Consider the following 27273-nt stretch of genomic DNA (forward strand, 5'->3'; position numbering starts at 1 on the left):
CCCCGAAGTGCTTGCTCATTTGACTGTTGGATTTTTCTCTGTATCTATTATTGTAGGGTCTACCTTACAATATAAAGCGCCTTGAGGTGACTATTATTGTGATTTGGCGCTATATAAATAAAATTGAATTGAATTGAATATGCAAAATGATAAACGCACATTTGCCCTCTCGATGGGAAATTTGAGTCCTGAAAAAATACCAAGATCGAACAGTCAACCGACATAAAGTATTATGCACATTGTGTAAGAAGGAATTTGCTTTTCACCGAAGCACTTCGAAGGTTAAAATATTACATTGACGCGAAGCATACGTTAGTCGGGCATGCTGCTAGAACTTTGGCTAATGCATCACCCTAGCTTGCGACAAACCACTCACGGAGCATCGGGGACTCAGTAAGTCTACCTCAGACATATTGACTGACACAATTGCCAAGTGGATTGCAACAAACTGCAGACCTATTAATATCGTTGAGAACACGCGCTTTACATAGATTTGGTTCCTTGTTTCAAGGACTTGAAGTACCTCCCCAAGAGTGACAGAGAGAGAGTGGATAAATGTTTACAGAGTTTTTTGTTAACATGAATGTTCAAGATGCTTAACAAACATGTTAAGTGCGTATATTTTCCCCTTTTTTCTCGAGTCTGTTTGCTCATGCAAAATGAAAGGTGATTAATATAGAATAAAAAATGAATGATATTTAATTGTGATTAATCAAAATCCACAGTACCCCTGTCATGAATCTGATTAAACATTTTAATTGTTTGACAGCACTAATATATATTATATATATGGCCTACTCTGGTTGACCCGCCCCACCGATTGGAGGGTGCATCGAAATGCACCAAAGAAGACATGGATGAAACAAATCCAGGATGATTTGAAGGCCCTTCGACTTGACCTCGAGCAGGCAAGAACCATCGCCTTAGATCGAAAAGCGTGGAAGATAGTCGTTGGTCAAGCAAGAGAACCTGCGGCACCTACACTGTAATCCCTAACAGTTGTTCTAGCTCATAACTAATAAGCTCATAACACTCAAATGTCGTTTTGTAGTTGAGCAAACTATAAAGTATTGAGCTCTGTTGGCTTTTATGCAGCTTTAATTGAATAGGGCTCAATATTTTTTAGCTAATTTTTTTGGAACGCTCAAAAAGTTTAAGAAGCATATATTAGTGACGTTCTGGTGGGTGGAGTCTTGTCGCTCCCTCAGGAAAGCTGAGTCAGCCATCTTGAATTTACCTTGATACGGGGAAGTTTTGGCCAGCCCGTGTGGATTAAGAGTCCCCAACTTCAACCTACCACGACCACCACCTTATTTTTTTTCATCAACTGCCCTAAATTTGGTAAGTCTAACGTGTTTTTGTTTTGTTTAAATTTAATTTCGATAAACATTCTTTTTTATTTTTTACTGGAAATATATTCGTACTTTGTGCACAGTGAATGTTTGTTATAAATGAATTCGAATCCAAGTAATTGTAATGTGGGAAGTTTTCTAATGTGACAAATACGTAATGTTATTTCAAATTAGAATGATGTAACGTTTTGGCGGTTTTCCGTGGGGGACAACATTTCCCATAATGCATTGTATTCTTGCCCGGGAAGTTGACGGTGGCAGTTCTAGCTCCATGCATTTGAACTTTCTACTAAAACTTTCCACTGTCCGTTTCTACCGGTTGTCGTATTCGCCGGTAATGTACGTGTGTATTGTGAGTATACTTATTTCAATAAGTGTCCGTGTTACACAGTCAGTAGTTTACGCTGTTGAGCTGTGTGTGTGTGCTAGCATGAAGCGAACAATAATAAACAACATGAGTGTGTTATCATGATGGTAATTAGACACGTTTGTATTTTTTCGTAGTCTCAAATGTGTGGTTGTGAGATAATCTCGAAATCCTTTTAACAGTTTAGAGGGGTATTCCACTAAGCGAGCTCTACAAGTCAAGGCTTGCGGAAAAATGCATCGCCTGATTCAGCCTAACATTATACACTGGTCGAACTCGGTGCTACAAATGAAGTTCAGCTAAATTGTTCGCGCTAATTCAACAAGGCTCAACCAGCCAGACTGAGGCGCCTCCTTGACACCTTTAAGCCAGACCCTATCGATCTTTGCTAGGTAAATTGAAATGAAATGAAAATAAAGAGCCGCGTTCTGCTCCCAGGCTAAGAAAGAATCATTGATGCAGACTGTGCGGATCACAAATACTCCCTAACCTGTAAGGCTGGGGTGTCCAAACTTTTTTCACTGAGGGCTACTTACTAGAAATTAGGTAAATAACCTTAACTTTAGTGTATTAAAGATCACAAAATCACTTAAAAGTGGTCGAATATGTTATATTGTTGAATATAATTAAAGACAAAACTGCTTTCATCACAGCTTTCCATAAATGGATCTTTATTGATTCATTCAGAAAAAGCTTTGGTAGCTTATTTTCAGAACAGCAGCCTCAGATTTCTTCTTAGACAGAAGATTTACAGCACAGAGAAAAAACAATAAAAGGGAAAATAGGACGGGTAAATTTCAAGTTTGTTATTTAAGTTATTAAGCTTAGCAACACACCTATCAACATTAGTTTGAAACGGTTAACATTAACAGACTGAACTGGACTTAATAACAGGAGTGCATATAATCTTAGTAAATTATTGTGGTGAGTATCAGCTGCGCTGGGTATGTAAATCGGGCCATCCAGCTGCGGTGCTGATTCGACGTCACTCGTGCCAAAAATCCGGACAAATGTCACTTGATCAAGGAGCATATCTGCATCAGATGAGATCAGCTGACTACTTGTGTGTGTGTGCTGTGCAAAAAATGTTTTTGAACATTAATAAGTCGTCTTTGTGCACATATTGTTTACAGATATCAGACTGCAAAGAGCGCTACAGAGAGTCAACATTTCACCAGTTGTCAGTGGGTGAGTTTTATCATTTGTGTCCCAATTTAAATAAAAAATAAATACAAAGAAACTAGAGAATTTTGCCTTGAATTATTCAAAATTTTTAGATTTTTTTTGGGTTACCCTTCTAGATTGACAGGTTTAGCCCGTTACACAAAAAGTTTGAAGATGCCTCCACGTTATTCAGGACTTCTGATATAAGTGTACTGGTCTCAGCATCAACTATATGACATCGCTCAGAACTCAAGGAGAACCAGGGTGTATATCAGGAAGGATGTTCAACACAGTCCTCATCTGACTTGTTTTCTCCCATATATCAACTATTGTTGAATAAGATTGCAAGAAGATTGTTACGCATAAACCAGAAAACATGAAAATAGTTGAAAGATTATTATACAAAAAAAATCTGCAGATAAAAACTATCTCCCTTTTTAAAATTCAAGTGTTCTATTTTTTTGGAGGTGCCATGTTGTGGTCAGAGAAATGTTTGGTAAATAACAAAAACGAATATCTTGGCATATATTTATTATTGAAAACATTTATTTACACACATGTTTTGAAACCAAACCCAAATTAAGATTATTGTAATGCATCATGATGTATCGCAATATCAAATTAAATCGTTGACATTATAATCCTAAAAGAAACGTGCGACTTATGAAGATTCACACCTCTAATCAATAGCATGATTTGTGTCCTTGTGGGGCTGAACTCATTCTTGTATTATTTTTGTTTTGCAGTCAGCAGATGGTCCAGACCTCACTGACACTCCTGTGGCTCTGCTGACAGTTGTCACGGATGACACTACTGATTCGGCCCTCTTCAGTCCCGAAAGCATCTGCATTGTCGTTGAGGATGAAATACTTGTGAATGGTCCCACAAATCTGGCTGAGTCATTTCTCCTGCTCTTTGGGTACATCTATGCATTAGACCTACAATACCCAAAGAAACTTGAGCTTACATTCACATTTATCCAAAAGGTTGTGATGTGCCTTGAGGACAACAAACCACTGAAAGGGCGTCTACTGATGCTGAAGAATGATTTGTTCAATGAGTGAATCACTCAGAATGGACTACTTGTTAAGCTGAGTATTGAGGAAGCTTTTTTGTTTGTTTTTTTCCTAATCATTTGCCTCTTCTACCTCACATTTAAGATGAATGACTGTTCAGTTCACTATTCATGTTTAATGTTCTGTTGCCTAATACGTAAATGCACTGCCTTGATGTTTGTTCCCTATAAGTACAGCAGTGGAAACCAGTACTGTTTTTTTTATGTATTTTTAAAAAAGAAAGTGAGCTGCAGCTGTCAAGGTACAGTAAGTGTTAAATGCATCAATGTTCTAATAGCTGCAATTGCTGTTAATACTGAAAATGTTATTGAATTTTAGAATTGAGATGGAGACCCTTGGAGTCTTTTTCTCTTGTTTTATTTATGAATCACTTTTTTATGAGTGAGCTCTGTTGTTTGTGCCTTTTTAAAAGCACATTGTGTTTAATAAAAAGTTGTTAAATTGTTAGTGTTGTTACTTTCATGTTTTCTAACACTTTTAGCTGATTATAATTTACTGGGCAAACAGTTTAGAATTATTTGTAAGTGTATTTCCCACAGTATTTTAAAAAATATTGAAGATTTTAAGTGTCATTTCCCATATTATAAGTTAGAAAATATGAAAAAGTTGAGTTTATTTCCCACATCGTATGAGTTGCAATATGTAAAATATTTTGAGTGTATTTCCCACCTTAATTAAGTTGAAAAAATTGAACATTTTGAGTTTATTACTCCCTAATTATAAGTTGAGGAATATCAACATTTATGAGTTAACATTGAGGTAATTTAAGGCAACTGCAACTATAATTTTTATTTTAGTTAAACTTAAAACTTTTAAAAACATCACTAAAAAATTGTTGTGTAATCTGTTACACAACAATTTTTGAGTTCTGTGAACTTATTAGGTTTTACAGTGTACAGCAGCGTACTGGTTGCGCGGCAGATCACCGCCGCTGGTCGCCCGCTAAGGACAACAAGAAGAGAAGAGTGTATACTTACCTATTAGTATAAAGTTGTATTTCAGAGGAGAGAACCTGTGTTAAAAGATTGAAGAAAATTATCCAAATTCTCTTTGAATTTAAGCATTTAACATTCTTTGTGTTTATCCTGCATTCCTTCATTATATTGCATAAATGTCTGTTAAAAGCTTAAATATATAGTTGAAAATTATAGTATTATTGAATAATAATGATTTTGATAACAATAAAGTAAATGCTTAAATAGCATTCTTATTAAAAATGCAAATATAAATGATTTGAGGACATGAGGCTGCAGAGAGATGCTGAGGAGATCAGGGAGAGAACAATTGTTCTATAAACATGTAAAGATTGTTCCAAAATAAGTTATTATGAGTTTTATAAATTGATTTATACTAGTTTTCTTTATATCTCTGAATGTAAAATTACATTATATTGCCAAGGTTATTCCCTCATCCATTCTAATCACTTAATTCAGGTGTTCCAATCACTTCCATGGCCACAGGTGTATAAAATCAAACACCTGGGCATCTCAACTGTTTCTACCAGCTTTTGTGAAAAAATTGGTTTCTCTCAAGAATTCACTGCCTGGTGCTATGATAGGAAGTCGTCTATGCAAAAACATTATTTGGTACTAAATATTCCAAGGTTAACTTAGGTTAAATTAGGTATAAGTATTAGGTATAAATTACAACATGGAAGTAACTGGAATAACAACAAAATCACAGAGGAGAGTGAAAGGATGCAGGTAGGTTACCAATAGTCCATGATTCATGTAAGAAAGGGCATTGGTTATTTCAGGCATTTTTAAAAATATATTTAATAGTTTTTGTGATATTCATCAAGTTTTGATGGCTTCAAAGTGGGTTGACAGACCAATTTTCCAGAAAATATAACCTCAAAGGTATTTGACATATGAAGGTGAGATTTCTCATCAAACTTCCTACTGTAAAATTTTAATAAAAACCAGATGGCCTAAGAGTTGATTTGAGATGAACTAACTATGTACTGTCAAACGTGATGGTGTTTGTATTGTCTTTGCAAGTTTGTTTGTTCTGTAGCTTTTAAACTGTGTCATAACGTTGTACTCAGTTCATTCGTTGTTCAGTTCCACAAGCCAGATGTGACAAGAAGATACACTCTTGTACTGCAAGGCCTGTTCTACTCTTTTTTTCAAAGTGTGTGTGTGTGTGTGTGTGTGTGTGTGTGTGTGTGTGTGTGTGTGTGTGTGTGTGTGTGTGTGTATGTTTGTTTCAAATGCCACCAGCATTTTTCTAATCGACAGGGACACAACTTGGCACCCAGTGGAACCTTCTCTCACTGTGACAGTTTTGGCTCACTGATTCACTGGAGTTTTGTGTGTGACTTGCCTGCATATATATGTATTATTGGGTCCATAACGACTTCCCTCTCCCCTCTTTGCAGCCATTCTATTGTCTCTTTTGGTTTTGCAACTCAGCATGAGTGCTTCAGGAGCCCACTATGCTCATTACACAAACATGCACACACATACAGACACACACACATGCACATATAATTGCACACAGAAGAAGGAAGACAACCCCAGGGACTGTCTTTGCCAAGTCTCTTTCCCTTGTTCGCTGCCGTTTTTGTTTTTTCTCTTTTAGCTTTTTCCTTCTTCACACCTCCCCTTTCCCTTCTTTTCTCTTACTGTCTGCCATCCCTTCTCTTTTCTTACTGTATTCTGTCTTTTTTGTTAGCCTCTGACTTTCACAAAGCAGTCCAGGTCAGGGAAGGCCACTATGCACAGCTTTGGCCTTCCCTCTCTTCCACCTGCTCTCCTCTATTGCTTCTGATACTTCCCATGAAACCTGTAGACAATGATGGACCTAAGGAAAGATAGAGAAGAGCAAAAACACACTCCTGTATTGTGTAAAACAAAATCTAGCAGTTGTATTCGCTTATTATTTTTATTATCATTATTATTATCATTATTATAAAAAATGCAATTATGGAAGCTCATTTTGGTGGAGAGAAAAATCTGCAACTCAACTAAATAAACTATATAGAACTAGAAACTGTCAAATTTAGAATTTAGCTTCAAATGTTGCAGCAGCAGGATTAAAGACGACCATAACTTGATGCAACTGTTTTTGCTCGTCTGATGGTTTTTACAGGCATCCTTTTGACAGGTGTCCACATTACAAACATGCTATATGTAATGTTCTTTTCATTTATTGTTTTATGATAGTAAGGACCAAAATCTCTTTTACTGAAACAGGTTTTAATAAATCCAACTCAGAAACATCAGTAAACCAGCAATGTGTCAAACAAGTAAGGTTTCAGTTGGTTAATTCATGTTCAGGGAAGAGGAAAGTCTTTTTTCAAAAGCCAAATTTGTTTCTAAAGGTTGACCCACAGTGTGGATTTCTTTCGTGCTGCCTTTCTGTGGATTTCTGACAGATCACATACATTTTTCATACTGTATTTTGTCATCTAACGTCACCGTGCTGAGCCAAAGCGAAACCTCAGGATATTTACATCTCCCACCAGCCCCTATACAGTGACAACCGGTGTTAATTAAACACAATGCAGTAGAATCCTACCATGACCAATTTAATACATCCTGTCTGTATGGGGAAGTAAGAGCAGTTTGTCAGATGGGAACTGTGTCTGAAGGCATGGTGTCCAGGGGGACTATAGTGGCAGATGGACCCACAAAGAATAGTAGAGTCAAACTGACGGCATGGGTTGATGGAGGACCAAGTCAGGCCTGGGCTGATGAGAAACCCAAGCAAAAACATACATACATAACATGTGTTCTCATTTGATGTGTTAGAAGAGAGCAGAATATATATAACAAACGTGGCCTTAACTTCCACACTATGGCTTTTATATATTTGTGTTCCTTTTATTTAAAGAATTTTTGGTTTTCTTTAGTTAATTAAAATGTCTAAAACTGTGTAAAAGGTGTGGGAGATGTGTGTTGGACCAACATGCAACAACAACAACAAGTTATTATCACTTTGTCTATACACATACAGGCATACTGTATATGTGTGTGTGTGCGTATGTGTGTGTGTGTGTGTGTGTGTGTGTGTGTGTGTGTGTGTGTGTGTGTGTGTGTGTGTGTGTGTGCGTACGTGCCTATGCATGGATAGTATGATAATAGAGTCCTGAGTGACAGAGGTATCAGCAGACTAGCCTCTTAATGTAATACACGTTACAGGGTTTTGCTGTATAGCGCAATCCAGTGTACACTAGATGTTCCCTTCCATAATTTACAGTGCCAGATGGTGCAGCAGCTGTAGCCCAAATGTAGCTTTCATTAAGGAGTTAGACTATAACTTAACACTAGCAAGTGGGAGAACGAATAACTTAAGACCTACACCTGGCCCATATATAAATGACTTCTTGCTGACTGCTGTCATGCCAGAAATGGCAGTGATTAATGTTAGACAGCATTAACTTATGCCTCTTAATTCCTGTGGACAGCTGTGTTCTGAGGAATTATGTTTTCAGGTTTTCAGGAGACCCTTGCGGGAATTGCAACAAGAATCTCTTTAATCCACACTGTTTTTCAAGGCCACAGTTAATTTAAAAAAAAAAGTCTAACAGGTAACAATTGGTAATGAAAGAAAATGATGACATTTTATAAGCATAACTTTTAAGGAAGTTAACTTTATGATTACTTTATATTATTCTGCAAACACTTTTCTGTTATTTTTCACCATAATTAAAAAACAAAGACGAAATGGTGCATTCGCTGTTCATGGTTAACAACTCGTTCACTACTATACTGTGACAGAGTAGTTAAGACATATATCTACAGGAAGATCATTACAGGAAGTTGGTGTCTAATTGGTAATTCTAAATTAACTGTTGGTGTGAATGTGGGACTAAATAATTTTCATAATCAGACATCAAGTGATACGTGAGTAGCCTGACTCTCCTCCAGTGACAATTGGGATTGGATCCATGTGAAACAAGTTATAATCCAAAACAGGTTTTAATAATAAATCTGTCTTAAAAATGGTGCCACATAGGGAACTATTATTTGAGTATATTTTGTCATTTCATATCAGTTCAATTTGGACTGTACAGATAGTTGTATGTGTAGTTTTCACAGTTTGCACTTGTTACATTTTTTTTATAATTGAATTAATGTCATCATTAGTTCCCTGTTACCTCTTCCAACTAAATGGTGAGTGGAACAGTAAAGTGAACCAAAACCAAAAGTCATATTTTTTGTGAAAGTGGGAAAAAACAGTTAGTCTTGGACACATGTCAGCGTCAGGATTCTTGAATTGTGGACCCAGAGGTTAGCATTTTTCAGTGTCTTTTGGGTTTCAAGAAGTGGCTTTGTTCCTAGTTTCTGTTAGTATTGCTTTGGTTCTCTGTTTCGTGTCTAGGTTGGTGATAAATCTCCCCTCATTGCCTGATATATTTATTGTTCAAGTCTTCCTTTGTCCTTTGTCACGTTGCCCCTCATGGCTGCATCCCTCCCAGTAGCATGTTTTTCCTTGAAGCATCTCAGTTTTTTTATTATCTACCCCTGGCCTTTGTTTCCTTGTGCTTTTATAAGAGTTGAGCAATAAAGCTGCCCGTTTGAGTTCGCTTTTGTCTCTGGTGTCCTTCCTGCCTACTGCACAGCCGCACCATGACATTAAGTGTTAGGCTTGTTTAATGTGAGGTACACTGGCTAGATGAGGAGCTAATATTGGCACAGTAGTCAAATAATATTCAGGCTCTCTCCATTTATTATCATTATCCCTCTCCTGCTCTGCACTCCGCTCTGTGGAATTCATAACAGCCTGACAGTGTGTGTGTGTGTGTGTGTGTGTGTGTGTGTGTGTGTGTGTGTGTGTGTGTGGCCAAAGATGTGTATTTGTGTCTGTATTTGGAAGAGGACTGAAAAAAACCTTACAAAATTTATGTGTTACTGAGCATGCAGACTTTAGCATGCATTTGTGTTGATGGTGACTGTATTTGTGTGTGTGTGTGTGTGTGTGTGTGTGTGTGTGTGCCGGCTGGAAAATAAGCGTGCATGCATCCCCTAAATCACATCACACGGCTAATGTAGATGTTAAATTGAATCGGCTGCTGCATCATTTGTCTGGTGGATCGTTACTGGTAATAGGTCTGTCATATTAGTGAGGCATTCCTCATCTGGACAGTAAAATCTCTTTCCTGTACTCACTGGAATAGCTGTGCTTAAGTCATTGTATTTTTTCATTTGTTTTCTATTTGTGCAATCTCACAAACAAGACAAATGCCATACTCGCGCTATTTATTGTGATTCTAAATACAAGTTGAATTACTCCAATGTTTGAGAGCTGACAGATCAAACCTTGATGTACAATGGAAAGCTGTTTAAATGCCATACATGAACCCAAACAAAAAACCTTTTTAGACAATTATGAACAAATTAATGTTTAAAAATAATTAAAAACGAATTATACAACTTAAAAAATGTTGATTATTATTCCGAACACACACAAAAAAGCTTGTGCTTATGCTTATTGTTAAAAAAATGCAAGCCCCCCCCCCCCCCCCCCCATAAAAATCTGTATACATCTACTGTGGTAGATGATCATATGTTTCTACTTCTTTCATCAGGCTAAAAATAGTAAGGCCAGATTAGACTTTGCCAAAAGGTCCCCAAAAAAGCCGGAGTAGCAACAGCATTCTTTTGTCAGATGAAAATGAATCAACCCGCATCAAAATGGCAAGGAGAGGTAGCATCATGAAGGCTTGGGACCATTCACAAGCCACAGTAACGGCGGTCCAGCACAAACACATCCTCCAACCACACACACCCATATTTGACTTCAAACTCCATTTGAATCAAAGCATCAAGTTTATTTCACACCTCAAACCTTTTGTAAATAATGAAACAAATAAACTGCAATAAATTACAGGTTGAGAAATACATAAAATAAACTACCTCTTTTAAATAACAGAAAAACAAATAATCTTTATAGTGTAATTATTTTACATGTAGTTGTTTTTTTTTGTTTTGTTTTTTTTAATGTGTAATAATATTCAACATTGCTATCAATACATTTTTCAAAAAATGCCTCTGTGCAAATGGGTTTAAAACAGCTGTGGGATCCTGTTTGTCCGTGATTTGGACAGCCCAGCGCATGCTCCTGATGCAGGGCAAACAAATTCTCTCGCAGAGACCTACCTTGGCACCACCGTTGTGCAGGTGAAGCCAAAGGGAAGATATATTTCATCACATTTTCTAGTCTTTAGCTTGGAAGGACGTTGGTTTGGAAGCATATTTGGGGTTGCCTCATCTTCTGCTTTGCGTTTGTGTGGGAGCCCCGTCAAAAACCTGTCCATTATGCAAGCAGTGTCCAAGCATTCTCTTTTTTTTAAATTCTCACACACACACACACACACACACACACACACACACACACTTTGGAAACCACTGGTTTAAAGGTTTGTGGGCCAGTCCCCTTTAATTTTGGCATATTTACTTACAGTAAAAAGACACCCGTGACATGGAAAATCTCTCCGACAGCTCTTCTGCTGCGAATGGAGCCTACAAATGCCAAGGCTTGAGATAGCCTCTTCGTCACAGAGACTGAGATCCTTCAGCTCATCTTTACTCAGAACTGGAATAAAAGAACTTAACATCCAGATTTTATTTATCAGAGAAGTGATAGTGTTAAAACTGTTTCTGTTTAACTGTTTTTTAATTGCTAATAGTGAATCATGCATAATTCTAATCAAACTATACCTCTGGTATCAGCTATCAGGTACTATCATGTACCGCTGTAAGAGGCAGACAGGATTGAGCCAAAATGCAGGACTGAAGTCAAAACTCAGACACAAGAAACCTAAACTGAGACAAACTAATCTGACGGGACTAACAGCCAGAGGATGAGAGAGACTGTGACAAGGAACTCACGGGCCTTTGGTGACAGAGAACCAAAGGCTAGATATGAAACTAAGACCTGGGGATACAAAAAGACGGATCACAACTATAATAACCACAACTGGGATCTTCACCTCAGAATATTAAAGAAGTCAGAAGTCAAACTCAAATGCCCAGTTACAGACCCAAGACCATGACAGGTACCAGGGGAAGAAAGACTAAAATCATGGTTGTCTGCTAATTTTCTCAATTCAATAGTAGTAGTTAATTCAAACACAAAACAGAGGTTCTTCTGGTAGGAACCAAAACTGTTTTGGATGAATTCAATACATTTGCTTTTGGAATTGTCAATAAATAGAGAGTATTGACAAACCTCTCCTTCCTCATATGTTAAATTTAGTTGTTTTTGATAGCACCTCAGATTATGAAACAAATATCAATAACACATGATCTAAGTAACATTATTTGGCTATGCCCATCCTTTGCAGCTCAAAGTACTCCTATTCTTGTATGTGCTCTGATTACATCTTGTATTGATTATTGTAATTCGATCTTTTCTGGCCTACCACAGAAATTTCTTCACAGCTTGCATACAGTTGACCGTGTCAAAACTAAAATATCTTTCAGAACATCTTAATCCTGTGTTTCAGACTCTTCACTTGCTTATTTTAAAATATTGCATAAATGTGTAAGATTGTGCATCTTACTTTTAGTTCTTTCTATACTCTTGTTATCTACTGAACATTGTCACCCATCCCATACTCTTTGATTCTTCTCCACCATTATTCTCATTATACCACCTGCTCATTTGACCACCATCGGTTTAGAGTTTTCAGCCATGTGACCCCTCGTCTTTGGAAATCCCAAAACCACATTTGCAACATTGATTCTCTTCCTATCATTAAAGTCAGCCTTTCAGTTTGATTATGTTTTAGGATTTACTGGTTTTTAACTCTTTTTTCTTTTTTATCTGTTAATTTATACATACTTTGATGTTTAATTGCTTTTAAGGTGCCCTTGAATTTCTTAAAAGGCACTTATAAATAAAATACATTATTTATTATATAGTTTATAAATTCCAATGATATGATCATAAAATTGATAATTGAACTGTGAGCTGGGTGTCCTGGTGCATGTTGTACTTATGGGCATCCTCATTCTCAAACATGATTGTTGTTATGAAAATTGTGATAATAGAGATCAGGCATTTTGTTATTTCCAATCAAACCCATCAATTCATGCTGTAATTGGTCGTGTGATGAAGTCCCCCTACCTGGGGCACCTTCCAGGACTGCAAGAAAGAAAGTAGTAGTAATAATAATAAAAAAATTTATTTATAAAGCGCCTTTCAAGACACTCAAGGACACTGTACAATAAAACACATAATAGAACAATGACACAATGAAGAACAATAAAAACAAAACCATGAGAAAAAATTAACAAACAGTGGGTTCACAGTGAATATGCAGATTTGAACAGACGGGTTTTTAGTTGAGATTTAAACTGGGGGAGAGAACCAATGTTTCTTATATCTGGGGGTAGAGAGTTCCACAGCCTGGGAACAGAGTAGCTGAAAGCTCTGCTTCCCATGGTGGTGAGGAGGAAGGAAGGCACAGAAAGCTGGATAGAAGAAGAAGATTGAAGTGAGCGGGCAGAAGAGATAGTGCTTAACAGGTCAGAAAGGTAAGGAGGTGCAAGGTTATGGATGGCCTTGAAGGTGAGCAGAAGTTTGTATACTATCCGGAATTTTACTGGGAGCCAGTGAAGTTCCTGACGAACAGGGGTGTTGTGCTGGTAAGAGGGGGTTCTGGTGATCAATGTTCACTGTAATCTTTCATGTGTCTGCGCGAACACACAAACTCCCTGAGCGGTCCCTTGGACCACTGTGAGCAACAGAAGATGTGTGCACTGTTGTTATGCCAGCATCGAATCCATCCAAGTTACATGGTTTATTAAAATAATCAAATTACAGCATTTATGTTAGACTTCTCTTAATTAACTGCTTTAGCCCACTTACAATGAAAATTTTTAAAAATATTGTTCATGACCTGTGTAGTATGTTAACACTATTGGAAAGAAAAATAACTTGAACTCCAAGTTCTTTTTTTGTTTGTTATAAAGCTCTAAAACTCTTTCTTTGGCTCTCGGAGGAGGCGGACGCACTTTTTCCCCTCTCCCTTATCTTCCCTGCTAGTTCTTATGTCCTTGTCTAGTCTCATGTCTTTTTTGTATTACTTTCCCTGGAACACTCTCTCACAGTCTGTGTCTACAACCTAAAAGAGAATTATGGATTTGATCAACTGGTTTCTGAATGCCATTGACACCCTTTAACGAGAAGTCTGGGCTCGGGAGAACCCGAGTGCCCTGGAGGGACTTTCCCGGCTGGATACACGATGGACGGGTGGCAGAGGATAGTGTGCCTGGCGGGACTGTCGATCGAGGACGCTGAAGATATCTACCTATTCGGAACCATGATAACAGGGTTCTTGCTGATCAGAGCTAGCTTGGACCTGGCTTATCGGAAAATTAAAAGAGCGGAACCGGCTGTTCAAACCCCCACAAGGCTGCCCGCTGGGATTGGAACGACAGGTGCGACTTCTCAGAAAGGGCTCACTCAAGGCAGCAGGGTTAAGAGCTTGGAGGTGCTTACGACTGCAGTGAATGCTCAGAATAACACCTCTGAGCGTATTTGTATGTTGGATTACATCAGGAAAGAAACAACTCAGAACAACATCTCTGGGCGGAAGCTGGATTACATCTCGGATCAGTTGGCTGCGGTCGTGAGGTCTCGGAATCTGCTATGTGAGCAAAAGAGTGACAAGACCACAGAATCGACGGCTAATAACATCATGGAGAAACTCGCAGCTATTAACGAGAGATTGAGAGACCAGTGTCGGAGTGTTAAAAACAGATTGAAATTCTCATGAGTTGCTTGCAAAAGAAAAATCACCATCATAATCCGGCTACCCCTTCTGGGCCAGCTGTGGGCTCAAGGCTGGAGCTGTACTCCCTGATAACGACTGTGTTGAGTCTGTTCCTTCCCATTCCCTACAAGGCCACCTGGGTTGGCTGGAAGACTGTTTACTTAGCCTGGCGGGGCGAAGGACACTGTCTCAGCTGAACTATGGACACGCACACACATACATATACTGATACTGATAAGCACTCACTGACGCATCACCCTCCCTATCCAACGCCACCTCCAACGCTTACCTCGAATACGATAGTATTCAGGAAAAGAACAAACATTGTATATATTTTTATCATAACTCTGGTTTTACATGGCCTATCAACACAATTTAAAAACTCATATGAAGTCCACACTTTTTCCGTTCCGTCAACTGTTCCGTCTGTCCTGCTCACATCTCCAATGGTTGTACACGTTGTCATTAACGTGGCTTCACTCCACATCAGCCATGCTTGTCAACGATGTTGATTAGCTGCGTATATACGAATGTGAATCGCATTATTGGCTGGACTATGGGATAAGGTGCCATCATTCTAATCCCATACGGGAGCAGCCAGTCACTTACTGAGTAACACTGCAAAACAGAATTGTTAAAGTGTTAATTTTAATTTCAATTCAGGATAGATTTTTTTTTTGTGCGCAACGCAGATTTTCTGTGCGCAGAGACCGTGCCAGCAGTGGGCAATTGCGCACGCGCACAGCTTAGAGGGAACATTGCTGGTGATAATGCGAGCGTTCCGAACCAGTTGAAGATTATGGAGGGATTTTTGGGGGAGACCATGCAAAAGAGAATTCCAGTAGTGAATACGGGAGGTAACAAGACTGGGAACAAGAATGGACGTAGACTAGGTGGAAAGAGAAGGACGTAATCTGTTAATGTTGTGTAGATGGAAACAGGCAGAATGGGTGAGATTATTGATGTGAGATTTATAGGAAAGTGAACTGTCTAGGATGACACCAAGGCTTTTAACCTGAGGAGAAGGGAAAACTGTGGAGTTATCGATAGTGAGTAAGAAATGGTTCGCCTTCAAAAGGTTGGATTTGGAGGAAAGTCTGCTTAGAAGGACAGAATGAGAGATGGTGTCGAAGACTGAGCTCAGATCCAAAAGGACAAGAATGGTGAGAAGACCAGAGTCAGCTCTGATTGGAAGATCATTAAGGACTTTAAGTAAAGCAGTTTACTTACGTAGTTCTTACTACCTTCCCTGAGAGGGAAGGTAGTAAGAACTGAGGGAATCGAACTACCAGAAGTCAACATTGCAGATATACAGGACAGCAACAAGTACCTGGGGATACCACAGGAAAATGAGAACAATGAAGAGGCTGCTAGGAAAGCTGCAACCACCAAATACCTGCAGAGGCAAGTCCTGAGGAGTCAACTGAATGGTGAGAACAAGATCCAGGCTATTAACACCTACGCCCTGCCCGTGATCAGGTACCCTGGGATAATAAGATGGCCAAAGGAGGAGATAGAACCCACTGACATCAAGACCCGAAAACTTGAACATGCATGGTAACCCCAAGTCCTTCACCCTGAGGCTGTATGCTAAGCAGAAGGAAGGAGGGCGGGGACTGGTGTCAGCACCACAGTCCAGAATCAGGCAGCGAACATCCATGAATGCATCAGGAAGATGACCCCAACCAACCGCGTGCTCAGTGAATACCTCATGCAGCAGAAACCCAAGAAAGAGGAGGAAGAGGAGGCACCATCATGGAAGGACAGGCCTCTGCACGGTATGTACCACCAGCAGATAGCGGAGGTGGCTGATATCCAGAAATCCTACCAGTGGCTAGACACACTGAAAGACAGCACAGAGGCACTAATCATGGCAGCACAAGAACAAGCTCTGAGCACAAGATCTATAGAGGTTGGGTAAAGATGCCCCTGAGACAATCCAGCACATAACAGCAGGGTGCAAGATGGTAGCTGGCAGGGCATATATGGAATTCCATAACCAAGTGACCAGCATAGTATACAAAAACATCTGTGCCGAATATTGCCTGGAAGTCCCGAGGTCAAAAGGGAGATGCCCCCAAGCGTGGTGGAGAATCACCGAGCTGAGATCCTGTGGGACTTCCAGACACACACAGACAAAATGGTGATGGCTAACCAACCGGACATAGTGGTGGTAGACAAACAGAAGGAGACGGTCGTAGTGATAGATGTAACGGTTTTGACATCAACATCAGGAAGAGAAGTACCAAGGGCTCAGAGAAGAGCTGGAGAAGATGTGGAGGGTGAAGGTAACAGTGGTCGTAGTGGTAATCGGAGCACTAGGTGGGGTGACTCCCAAGCTAGTTGAGTAGCTCCAGCAGATCCCAGTAAATTCTTTTTCCGACAGAGAAAGACTCCGACTCAGTGTGGTCAAAGCTCACAAAATCATGTTTATTCTACATTTCCGGAAAAGGAGAGCTGCAGACGTTAGCAAGCATCAACAAGTCTAAAACATTACAAACCAGATGCGTATATATAGTTCTGCTATACGTCACACACAGTCACACATAGTTTTGATCAAAACAACTCTGCAGTGCACTCTGCCTAGTTTCCCTTTCTGTCTGCACGGCTTACTGTTCTCTGCACAAAGCGTGCAGAGTTTCCTATCAGTACTCTGTGACTTCTACACACATCATAACTCAAAGTGGCATTTTTCTACTCTGGCCTCTATAAAACAATATAATACAGAAAATAAGCACTAAGAATATACATTTATTCCATAACACTATCTATCTATCTATCTATCTATCTATCTATCTATCTATCTATCTATCTATCTATCTATCTAGATAGATAGATAGATAGATAGATAGATAGATAGATAGATAGATAGATATGTATCTGTACATATATATATATATATATATATATATGTACAGATACATATCTATCTATCTATCTATCTATCTATCTATCTATCTAGATAGATAGATAGATAGATAGATAGATATGTATCTGTACATATATATATATATATATATATATATATATATATATATATATACACAGTGGGGCAAAAAAGTATTTAGTCAGCCACCGATTGTGCAAGTTCCCCCACTTAAAATGATGACAGAGGTCAGTAATTTGCACCAGAGGTACACTTCAACTGTGAGAGACAGAATGTGAAAAAAAATCCATGAATTCACATGGTAGGATTTGTAAAGAATTTATTCGTAAATTAGGGTGGAAAATAAGTATTTGGTCACCTCAAACAAGGAAAATCTCTGGCTCTCACAGACCTGTAACGTCTTCTGTAAGAAGCTTTTCTGTCCCCCACTCGTTACCTGTATGAATGGCACCTGTTTGAACTCATCATCTGTATAAAAGACACCTGTCCACAGCCTCAAACAGTCAGACTCCAAACTCCGCCATGGCCAAGACCAAAGAGCTTTTGAAGGACACCAGGAAAATTATTGTAGACCTGCACCAGACTGGGAAGAGTGAATCTACAATAGGCAAGCAGCTTGGTGTGAAAAAATCAACTGTGGGAGCGATCATCAGAAAATGGAAGACATACAAGACCACTGATAATCTCCCTCCATCTGGGGCTCCACGCAAGATCTCATCCCGTGGGGTCAAAATGATCATGAGAACGGTAAGCAAAGATCCCAGAACCACACGGGGGGACCTGGTGAATGACCTGCAGAGAGCTGGGACCAAAGTAACAAAGGTCACCATCAGTAACACACTACAACGGCAGGGAATCAAATCCCGCAGTGCCAGACGTGTTCCGCTGCTGAAGCCAGTGCATGTCCAGGCCCGTCTGAAGTTTGCCAGAGAGCACATGGATGATACAGCAGAGGATTGGGAGAATGTCATGTGGTCAAACGATGTGTCCAAACAACAATCGGAGGTTCTGAAACGGGACTTTATTGGATTATTAAACACTGTAAACTCTCTGAATGCAGCTGTATTCATCAGTGGACCTGTACCGCCGGTCAGAGGAGGAGACGAGAGATTCAGCAGGCTGTTTACACTGAATAAATGGCTTATATCAGCATGTGCTGACCACTCAGTGCATTTTATCAACAACTTTAATATTTTTTGGGAACGCAGGCATCTGTTTAAAGCAAATGGATTTAATTTTAACAAGTCAGGGGTGAAACTGTTCACCTCCAACTTGTTTTATTCCATACGTCATCCATCTGTGCTTGGAGCCAAGGCTGAGATAAACGAGGAGTTATCTCATAAAGAACAAACAGTACTCCAAGAACAGACAAAGCCCAGCAGAAACCTTGAGGAGGAGCTCCATCTGCCCCCACCCGGGAAGAGCCTCAGAAAGGAGAGACATCTGAGGCAAGAAGAGGCAAGAAGAGGGGTCCCTATTTGCCTCCAACTCTCTCAACAACACCAACGACCAGGACCAGGATCTTCCCCAGTCCCCCAAACCCCTGACAGGCCATCACCCCCATCACCCTCCTCCCCCTCCCTTTCTCCCTCCTCCCCACACCTGAAATTCACTGAAGAGATGATGGAGCGGGTCAATGCTGGGCTCAGATCTACCCCCCGGCCCAATCCCTCTTTGTCCCCCATAAACCCCCCACCAAAGCAGCCAAAGGTTCGCCACCGAGCCCCACCCTCAACAGAGCAATCGAAGTCACATTGCCCAGCCTCGCCCCCCTTAGTTCCTCCTTACCACCTTCATGCTTCGTCTCCGCAGTCTGATGTGTGATGTGTGGAGGGTCCGGGCTGCGAGGATTATGGCAGTGGTGACTTTTCCCAGGAGAAGCTGGGACCCTGTTTACTAGAAGGTTTTAAAATTTCTGTACTTTTAGGTGACAGAAGGAGACATGTGGCCTGGTCAAAACACAGAGAGCTGCACTCTAAAAGATCTTTAAACATAGTAAACATACCTTGTGTGCCACAGACTGCTCCCAAACACGAGGGGACAAGTAATACCTCTAAAACACTTAAGTTGGCTTTATTAAACATTAGATCTTTATCTGGGAAAACATTTTTAATTAATGATTTAATCACTGAGCACAGCCTTGATTTTATGTTTTTAACTGAAACTTGGTTGGACCAAAGTAACAGTGGAGCTGTTCTCATCGAGACGACCCCTCCTAACTACAGTTTTATCAGTGAGGTCAGGGTGAGCAGGAGAGGAGGAGGGGTTGCTGTCTTATTTAATGAATCATTTCAATGTAAGCAGCTATCTCCTGGAAGTTTTCAGTCTTTTGAATATGTGGCTTTACAGCTGAAGGCCCCATCCAAAGTTGTGTTTCTTAATGTTTACAGGCCTCCCAAATACTGCACAGACTTTTTTAATGACCTCAGTGAACTGCTGTCTGTGATCTGTGTTGATTTCGACTGTGTAATTATTGTTGGGGATTTTAACATCCATGTGGACAACCCTCAGGACAAAGGGACTAAAGATCTGAGTAACACTCTGGGCAACTTTGGGCTGACTCAGCATGTAACAGAGGCCACACATAATAGAGGACACACTCTCGACCTACTGATCTCCAAGAGCCTGAGCATTTCAAACATTACTGTGTCTGATGTGGGCTTATCTGATCATTACTGTGTTTTCTTTGAAAGTAAAATCTCAGCCCACACAAATATATCAACAGCAGTGATCACAAAACGGTGTATAACTGAAGACAGTAGTGAGATCTTTAACCAGGTCTTCCCATTAACACCTGACCTGTCCAAAGGTTCAGTCAATGAGCTCGTCAATAGCTTTAATGCAAAAATGTTAAATGTAATGGACACTATTGCCCCCATTAAGGTGAAGGTTATCTCTGGAAGGAAAAAGTCTCCATGGAGAAACTCCACACTGGTGAAAAATGAAAAAAGAGAGTGTAGGAAAGCTGAGCGCAGATGGAGAAAAACAAACCTCCAGGTTCATTATGACATCTATAAAGAGAAACTTCACAATTATAATTTACAACTGAGGAGTGCAAGAAGGTCCTACTTCTCTGACATCATCACTAAAAACAGCCATAATGCTCGGGTCTTATTTTCTACAGTTGACAGGCTAACAAACCCTCCTGTGCCAGTGGCAGCTGAACTTCATTCAACCATGGCCTGCAATGACTTTGCCAAATTCTTCACAGACAAAATCCAAAAGATTAGACAAGCAGTTGGAACATCAACAGCAGATCCAGGATATGTACTGTGTCCACCGAAAAGCTGTTTAAACACCATCAAACAGTTTCACCCTATTAACAGCAAAGACCTGGAGGACATCTTAGGTCAACTGAACTCCTCCTCCTGCTGTTTAGATGTCCTGCCAACAAGTTTTTTCAAAAAGGTCTCAAAGACTTTAGAGTCAGACCTTTTACAGATCGTCAACTTTTCCTTAATGTCAGGTGTGTTTCCAGAACCACTAAAAACTGCTGTAATCAAACCTATACTGAAAAAGGACAATCTTGACAAGACACAAATGAACAACTACAGGCCGATCTCAAATCTCCCATTTTTAAGTAAGATCATTGAAAAAGCAGTTTCTCAACAGCTCAATTACTTCTTAACACAGAATAACTGCTACGATGCCTTCCAGTCAGGTTTTAGACAGAACCACAGCACTGAAACCGCTCTGACAAAAGTGTTTAATGACATATGTCTGAATACAGACAGTGGAAAAATGTCAGTCCTAGTTTTACTGGATCTCAGTGCAGCATTTGATACAGTTGACCACAACATATTACTCAAACGACTGGAGAACTGGGCACGTCTTTCAGGAACTGTACTAAACTGGTTCAAAACATACTTAGAAAACAGGAAATACTTTGTATCAATAGGTAACTTCACATCTGAGCAGACAAGTATCACATGTGGAGTTCCCCAAGGTTCCATCTTGGGACCCCCTCTGTTTAACATTTACATGCTCCCACTGGCACAGATTATAAAGAACAACAAAATAAACTACCACAGCTATACAGATGACACACAAATATATATCACAATGTCACCAGGAGACCGAGGCCCTGTACAGGCTCTTGGTAAATGCATTGAGGAAATCAATGACTGGTTGTGCCACAATTTTCTCCAACTAAACAAAAACAAAACTGAAGTAATAGTCTTTGGCGCCAAAGAAAAACGATTACAGGTCACCAGAGAACTTCAATCTATACATCTAAAAACCACAAACCAGGCGAGAAATTTGGGTGTAGTGATGGATGCAGACCTAAACTTAGAAAAACACATTAAGACAATAACAAAGTCAGCTTACTATCACCTCAAGAATATTTCAAGGATAAAAGATCTGATGTCTCAACAGGACCTGGAAAAACTAGTCCATGCATTCATTTTTAGTAGGCTTGATTACTGTAACAGCATCTTTACAGGTCTACCTAAAAAATCAGTCAGACAACTACAGCTCATTCAGAACTCTGCTGCTCGAGTCCTCACTAAGACCAAAAAAGTGGACCACATCAGTCCAGCTCTGAGGTCTTTACACTGGCTACCTGTCCGTCAGAGGATAGACTTTAAAGTTCTGATGCTGGCCTATAAAGCTCTGAATGGTTTAGGACCAAAATACATCAGTGACCTGCTGACCCAGTATGAACCTTCCAGATCCCTCAGGTCATCTGGATCCGGTCTTTTATCAGTTCCCAGAGTCAGAACCAGACACGGAGAAGCTGCATTCAGCTTTTATGCTCCTTATATCTGGAACAAACTCCCAGAAAGCCTCAGATCAGCTGAAACACTCAGTTTATTTAAATCCAGGTTGAAGACTCACCTATTCTCAGCTGCATTTGAATAAAGCACCAAATCCACACTTTTAAGCTTAAATTTCAAAACTTACACTAACTACTGATCTTATCTATTTCTGATTTTATCTGTTTTGGTTTTATATACTGTTTTGTTTGTTTGTTAAGCTTAAATTTCAAAACTTACATTAACTACTGATTTTATCTACTGTTCTGATTTTATCTGTTTTGATTTTATATACTGTTTTGTTTGTTTGTTTGTTAAGTGGGTTTAGAGCTCTGGGTAGCTCCCCAGCTGGGTCTAGACTGGGTCTAGAGAGTATTTTAAATTCAGGGAATTTAAAATAGAAAGTAGCTCGTCCACAGAAGGACTGGTAGCTCCCCTTACGATAAGGGTTCAGATCGCGCGAACAGGTGTGGGATTAGAGCTCTGGGTAGCTCCCCAACTGGGTCTAGACTGGGTCTAGAGAGTATTTTAAATTCAGGGAATTTAAAATAGAAAGTAGCTCGTCCACAGAAGGACTGGTAGCTCCCCTTACGATAAGGGTTCAGATCGCGCGAACAGGTGTGAAATGTGTGTGTTTAGTTAGTTTGTTTGTTTGCTTGTTTTAATTAATTTTAAATCATGCTTTTTATTTGTTTTTGTTTCTAATGTCTCTGTAAAGCACTTTGAATCACCTTGTTGTTGAATTGTGCTATACAAATAAATTTGCCTTGCCTTGCCTTGCCTTGCCTTCAGATGAAACCAAAGTAGAACTTTTTGGTATAAACTCAACTCGTCGTGTTTGGAGGAAGAAGAATACTGAGTTGCATCCCAAGAACACCATACATACTGTGAAGCATGGGGGTGGAAACATCATGCTATGGGGCTGTTTTTCTGCCAAGGGGACAGGACGACTGATCCGTGTTGAGGACAGAATGAATGGGGCCATGTATCGTGAGATTTTGAGCCAAAACCTCCTTCCATCAGTGAGAACTTTGAAGATGAAACGAGGCTGGGTCTTCCAACATGACAATGATCCAAAACACACCGCCCGGGCAACAAAGGAGTGGCTCCGTAAGAAGCATTTGAAAGTCCTGGAGTGGCCTAGCCAGTCTCCAGACCTTAACCCCATAGAAAATCTGTGGCGGGAGTTGAAAGTCCGTGTTGCTCGGCGACAGCCCCAAAACATCACTGCTCTCGAGAAGATCTGCATGGAGGAATGGGCCAAAATACCAGCTACTGTGTGTGCAAACCTGGTAAAGACCTATAGTAAACGTTTGACCTCTGTTATTGCCAACAAAGGTTATGTTACAAAGTATTGAGTTGTATTTTTGTTATTGACCAAATACTTATTTTCCACCCTGATTTACGAATAAATTCTTTACAAATCCTACCATGTGGATTCATGGATTTTTTTTTTCACATTCTGTCTCTCACAGTTGAAGTGTACCTCTGGTGCAAATTACTGACCTCTCTCATCATTTTAGGTGGGGGAACTTGCACAATCGGTGGCTGACTAAATACTTTTTTGCCCCACTGTACATATACATATATATATATATATATATATATATATATATATATATATATGTGTGTGTGTGTGTGTGTGTGTGTGTGTGTGTGTGTGTGTGTGTGTGTGTGTAGATAGGTAGATAGATTTTTTTTTAACCTTGGCTCATGTGATGAGGCACATGATCAAAAATGGGTCAGTGACCCTCTTTAGGGAGAACTCCCTCTGGGGCTTAAATACCTGGGACACCATTTGGTCTTAGAACTGAAAAAACTTCTCGAATAAGAGGTAAAACATCTTCAAATAAGTCCAGGCACTTTTCTTTCCAAGCTCCTTAGATTAACATGACCTGGATGACTGAGAACCTACACAGACAAACAGTCAGAACTGGGTCCCCAATATTGAGATGCAGAGAACTCTTCTAACAGTGTACAGGTAACACACCAGGGTCATACAAGTGTATACATCTATCCATCGCTTTCTATAAAACACTTTAAAATAACCACAAATGACACAATGTGCTGTACATTGGAGGTAAACGATAAAAGTACATAAGATGTTGTCACGATCGGGCGAATTACACACAGTAATTCGGCGTGCCCGTGTGGCGTGCTGGCTAGACCCAAACGCGGCGCAGGCTAGCGGTGGGTTGGAACAGACACGCAGTTATTCTAGTAACGATCAGTGCACGAAGCGTGGCTTCGGAACTGGCGTTACAGACGGAGAGCGAGCGGAGCCGGGATGAGAAAAAGGATCGAAGGGAAAAACACTCACAGTTGCTGAATCAGGCGGAGACTGACGTCGGCAAAGTTTCGGAGCTCCTGACACGAAGAGAACGATGTCTGAGCGGCGAACAGGTGGGTGGCATCTCTTTTAAACCCGGCTCAGTGATCAGCTGATCACCAGCTGACAGGACACCCCCCCCTCCCGAAGACCGGCACCCGATGGTCCAGGACGGTGGCGACGGAAATCCGAGATGAGGGAAGGATCCAAGACGAAGCGGGACGGCACCCAGGAGCGCTCCTCAGGACCGTAGCCAGCCCAGTCCACCAGATACTGGACCCCTCGACCCCGGGTACGGGAGTCCAAAATCCGCCGGACAGTGTAGACAGGACCCCCATCGACAAACCTGGGCGGAGGCGGGGCCGGGGAGGGGGGCGCCAGTGGGGAAGTAACGCGCCGTTTAAGCTGCGAGACGTGGAAAACCGGATGGACCTTCATGGCAGGTGGAAGCCGGAGACGATAAGTCACGGGGTTGATCCGGGCAGTGATCTCGTACGGGCCAACGAACCTGGGAGTGAGCTTCTTGGACTTGGTGCGGAGTCGCAGGTGCCTTGTGGAGAGCCAGACGCGATCCCCCGGCTGGAATGGATGACCCGGGCGGTGGCGGCGACGATGCTGCTTGGTGTACAGAGCGTTGGCTCGGGAAATGGTAGCCCGTGCCTTGATCCAGGCCTGACGACAGCGGCGGACCATCCGTTCAGCAGCAGGCACGTCGACCTCCGCCTAGTGATGGCTGAAGATAGGAGGATGAAAACCATGACAGACTTCAAAGGACGAGAGACCGGTGGCAGAAGAGACGTGAAGGTTATGAGACAGCTCAGCCCACAACAGGTAACAAGGCCAAAGCGACGGCTGGGCGGAGACGAAGCACCTCAAGATGCGCCCCAACTGTTGATTGGTCCGTTCAACCTGCCCATTGGTCTGAGGGTGATAGCCGGACGAGAGGCTGGGAGACGCTCCAATCAGGCGGCAAAAGGCTTTCCAGAACCTGGCGGTGAACTGGGGCCCCCTGTCGGAGACTATGTCCTTGGGGAACCCGTGAAGCTGGACGACATGGTCCAAGAGGAGCTCGGCCGTCCGTTTGGCGGAAGGGAGACCGGCCAGAGCGACCAGGTGCACCGCCTTTGAAAACCGGTCTACAAAGGTGAGGTTGGTGTCAAGACCTTCCATGGATGGGAGGCCGGTAACAAAGTCAAGGCCGACATGGGACCAGGGATGTCCTGGCACAGGGAGAGGGCGAAGGTCGCCAGCGGGATGCTGAGTGGAGGACTTGGCCCGAGCACAGGTGTCACAAGCAGAAACGAATTCACGGATGTCCCGAGTCATGGAGGGCCACCAGAAGGCACGACGGAGGAGTTGGAGGGTCCTGTCAGGCCCCGGGTGACCAGAGAGCGGGGAGGAGTGAGCCCAAAGCAAGGCCTCCTGACGGCACCGGGATGGTACATAGAGCCTCCCAGCAGGGGTGTCAGGCGGAGGTGGTTCAGCGGTCAGGGCATCCCGGATAGAGTCCTCCAAGGGCCACCGAAGGGGGGCAGCGAAGCAATGAGAAGGTAGGATAGGTCCAGGGTCTGACGTGAGGCCGTCCTGGACGAACTGTCTGGAGAGAGCGTCCGCCTTAGCGGTGGGCGAGGTGGAAATTGTAAGGCTCAAAGAATAAGGCCCAACGGGCCTGCCTTGGGTTGAGCTGCTTGGTAGAACAAATATGGATCAGGTTCTGATGATCAGTCCAGATCAGAAAAGGGTCTTTTGCTCCCAGGAGCCAATGCCGCCACTCTTCTAAGGTCCACTTGATGGCCAGGAGTTCTCAGTCTCCGACACCGTACCGTTGCTGCGTGGGAGAAAACTTCATTGAGAAATAGCAGCATGGGTGAAGTTTTCCATCCGGGCCGTGTTGAGAAAGGACGGCGCCAGCGCCAACATCGGAGGCATCCACCTCCACCACAAAATCTCTGGCAGGATCAGGGTGGAGCAGGACGGGGGCCATAGTGAACCGGTGGATAAGGTCTTGGCATGCCTGTTTTGCACCTGGGGAGAAGCAGAAGGGCTTAGGCAGGTTAGCTGGTTTGGTGAGGGATGTCAATGGGGCGACAACGGTGCTGAAGTTACGGATAAAGCGCCGATAGAAATTGGCGAAGCCCAGGAAGCTCTGTAGCTGCTTAAGGCTGGAGGGCTGAGGCCACTGGGTCACGGCTTGGACCTTTTGCGGGTCCATGGTCAGGCCATCGGAGGAGATGGTGAAGCCTAGGAAGGTGGTGGACCGCTGATGGAACGCACACTTCTCCAGTTTGCAGAACAGCTGGTACTCAAGCAGCCTGCTCAGCACGGCCCTCACATGGCGAATATGGTCCACTTCGGTGCGGGAGTAGATCAAGATGTCATCTAGATAAGCAAACACCCACCGGCCTAGCATATCCCGCAAGACATCGTTGATCAGATGTTGGAAGACAGCAGGGCTGATACAGAGGCCGAAGGGCATCACCAGGTACTCCCAGTGGAGTGATGAAGGCCGTCTTCCATTCATCCCCTTCCCTAATGCGCACCAAATTGTAGGCGCTGCGTAGGTCTAGTTTGGTGAAGATGTAGGCCTGGGAGAGGGAATCGAGTGCGGTGGA

At 41.7% G+C, this 27273-nt stretch overlaps 1 protein-coding gene and 1 long non-coding RNA gene across 2 annotated transcripts in view; both read left to right on the forward strand.

Moving 5' to 3' along the window:
- The window catches only part of LOC309708773 (uncharacterized protein), a gene marked incomplete at its 3' end in the record, with an annotated part of 208895 nt that overhangs the window by 30155 nt on the left and 151467 nt on the right, over positions 1 to 27273 (forward strand). The gene's annotated exons all lie outside the window — the stretch shown is intronic.
- LOC309707701 lies at positions 985 to 4320 on the forward strand. The gene is made up of 3 exons (XR_014277052.1): positions 985 to 1341; positions 2853 to 2907; positions 3630 to 4320. It is a non-coding gene; the product is annotated as an uncharacterized lncRNA (long non-coding RNA).

The sequence above is a fragment of the Aulonocara stuartgranti genome (assembly GCF_965226115.1).
Source record: "Aulonocara stuartgranti genome assembly, chromosome: 6".
Taxonomy (NCBI): domain Eukaryota; kingdom Metazoa; phylum Chordata; class Actinopteri; order Cichliformes; family Cichlidae; genus Aulonocara; species Aulonocara stuartgranti.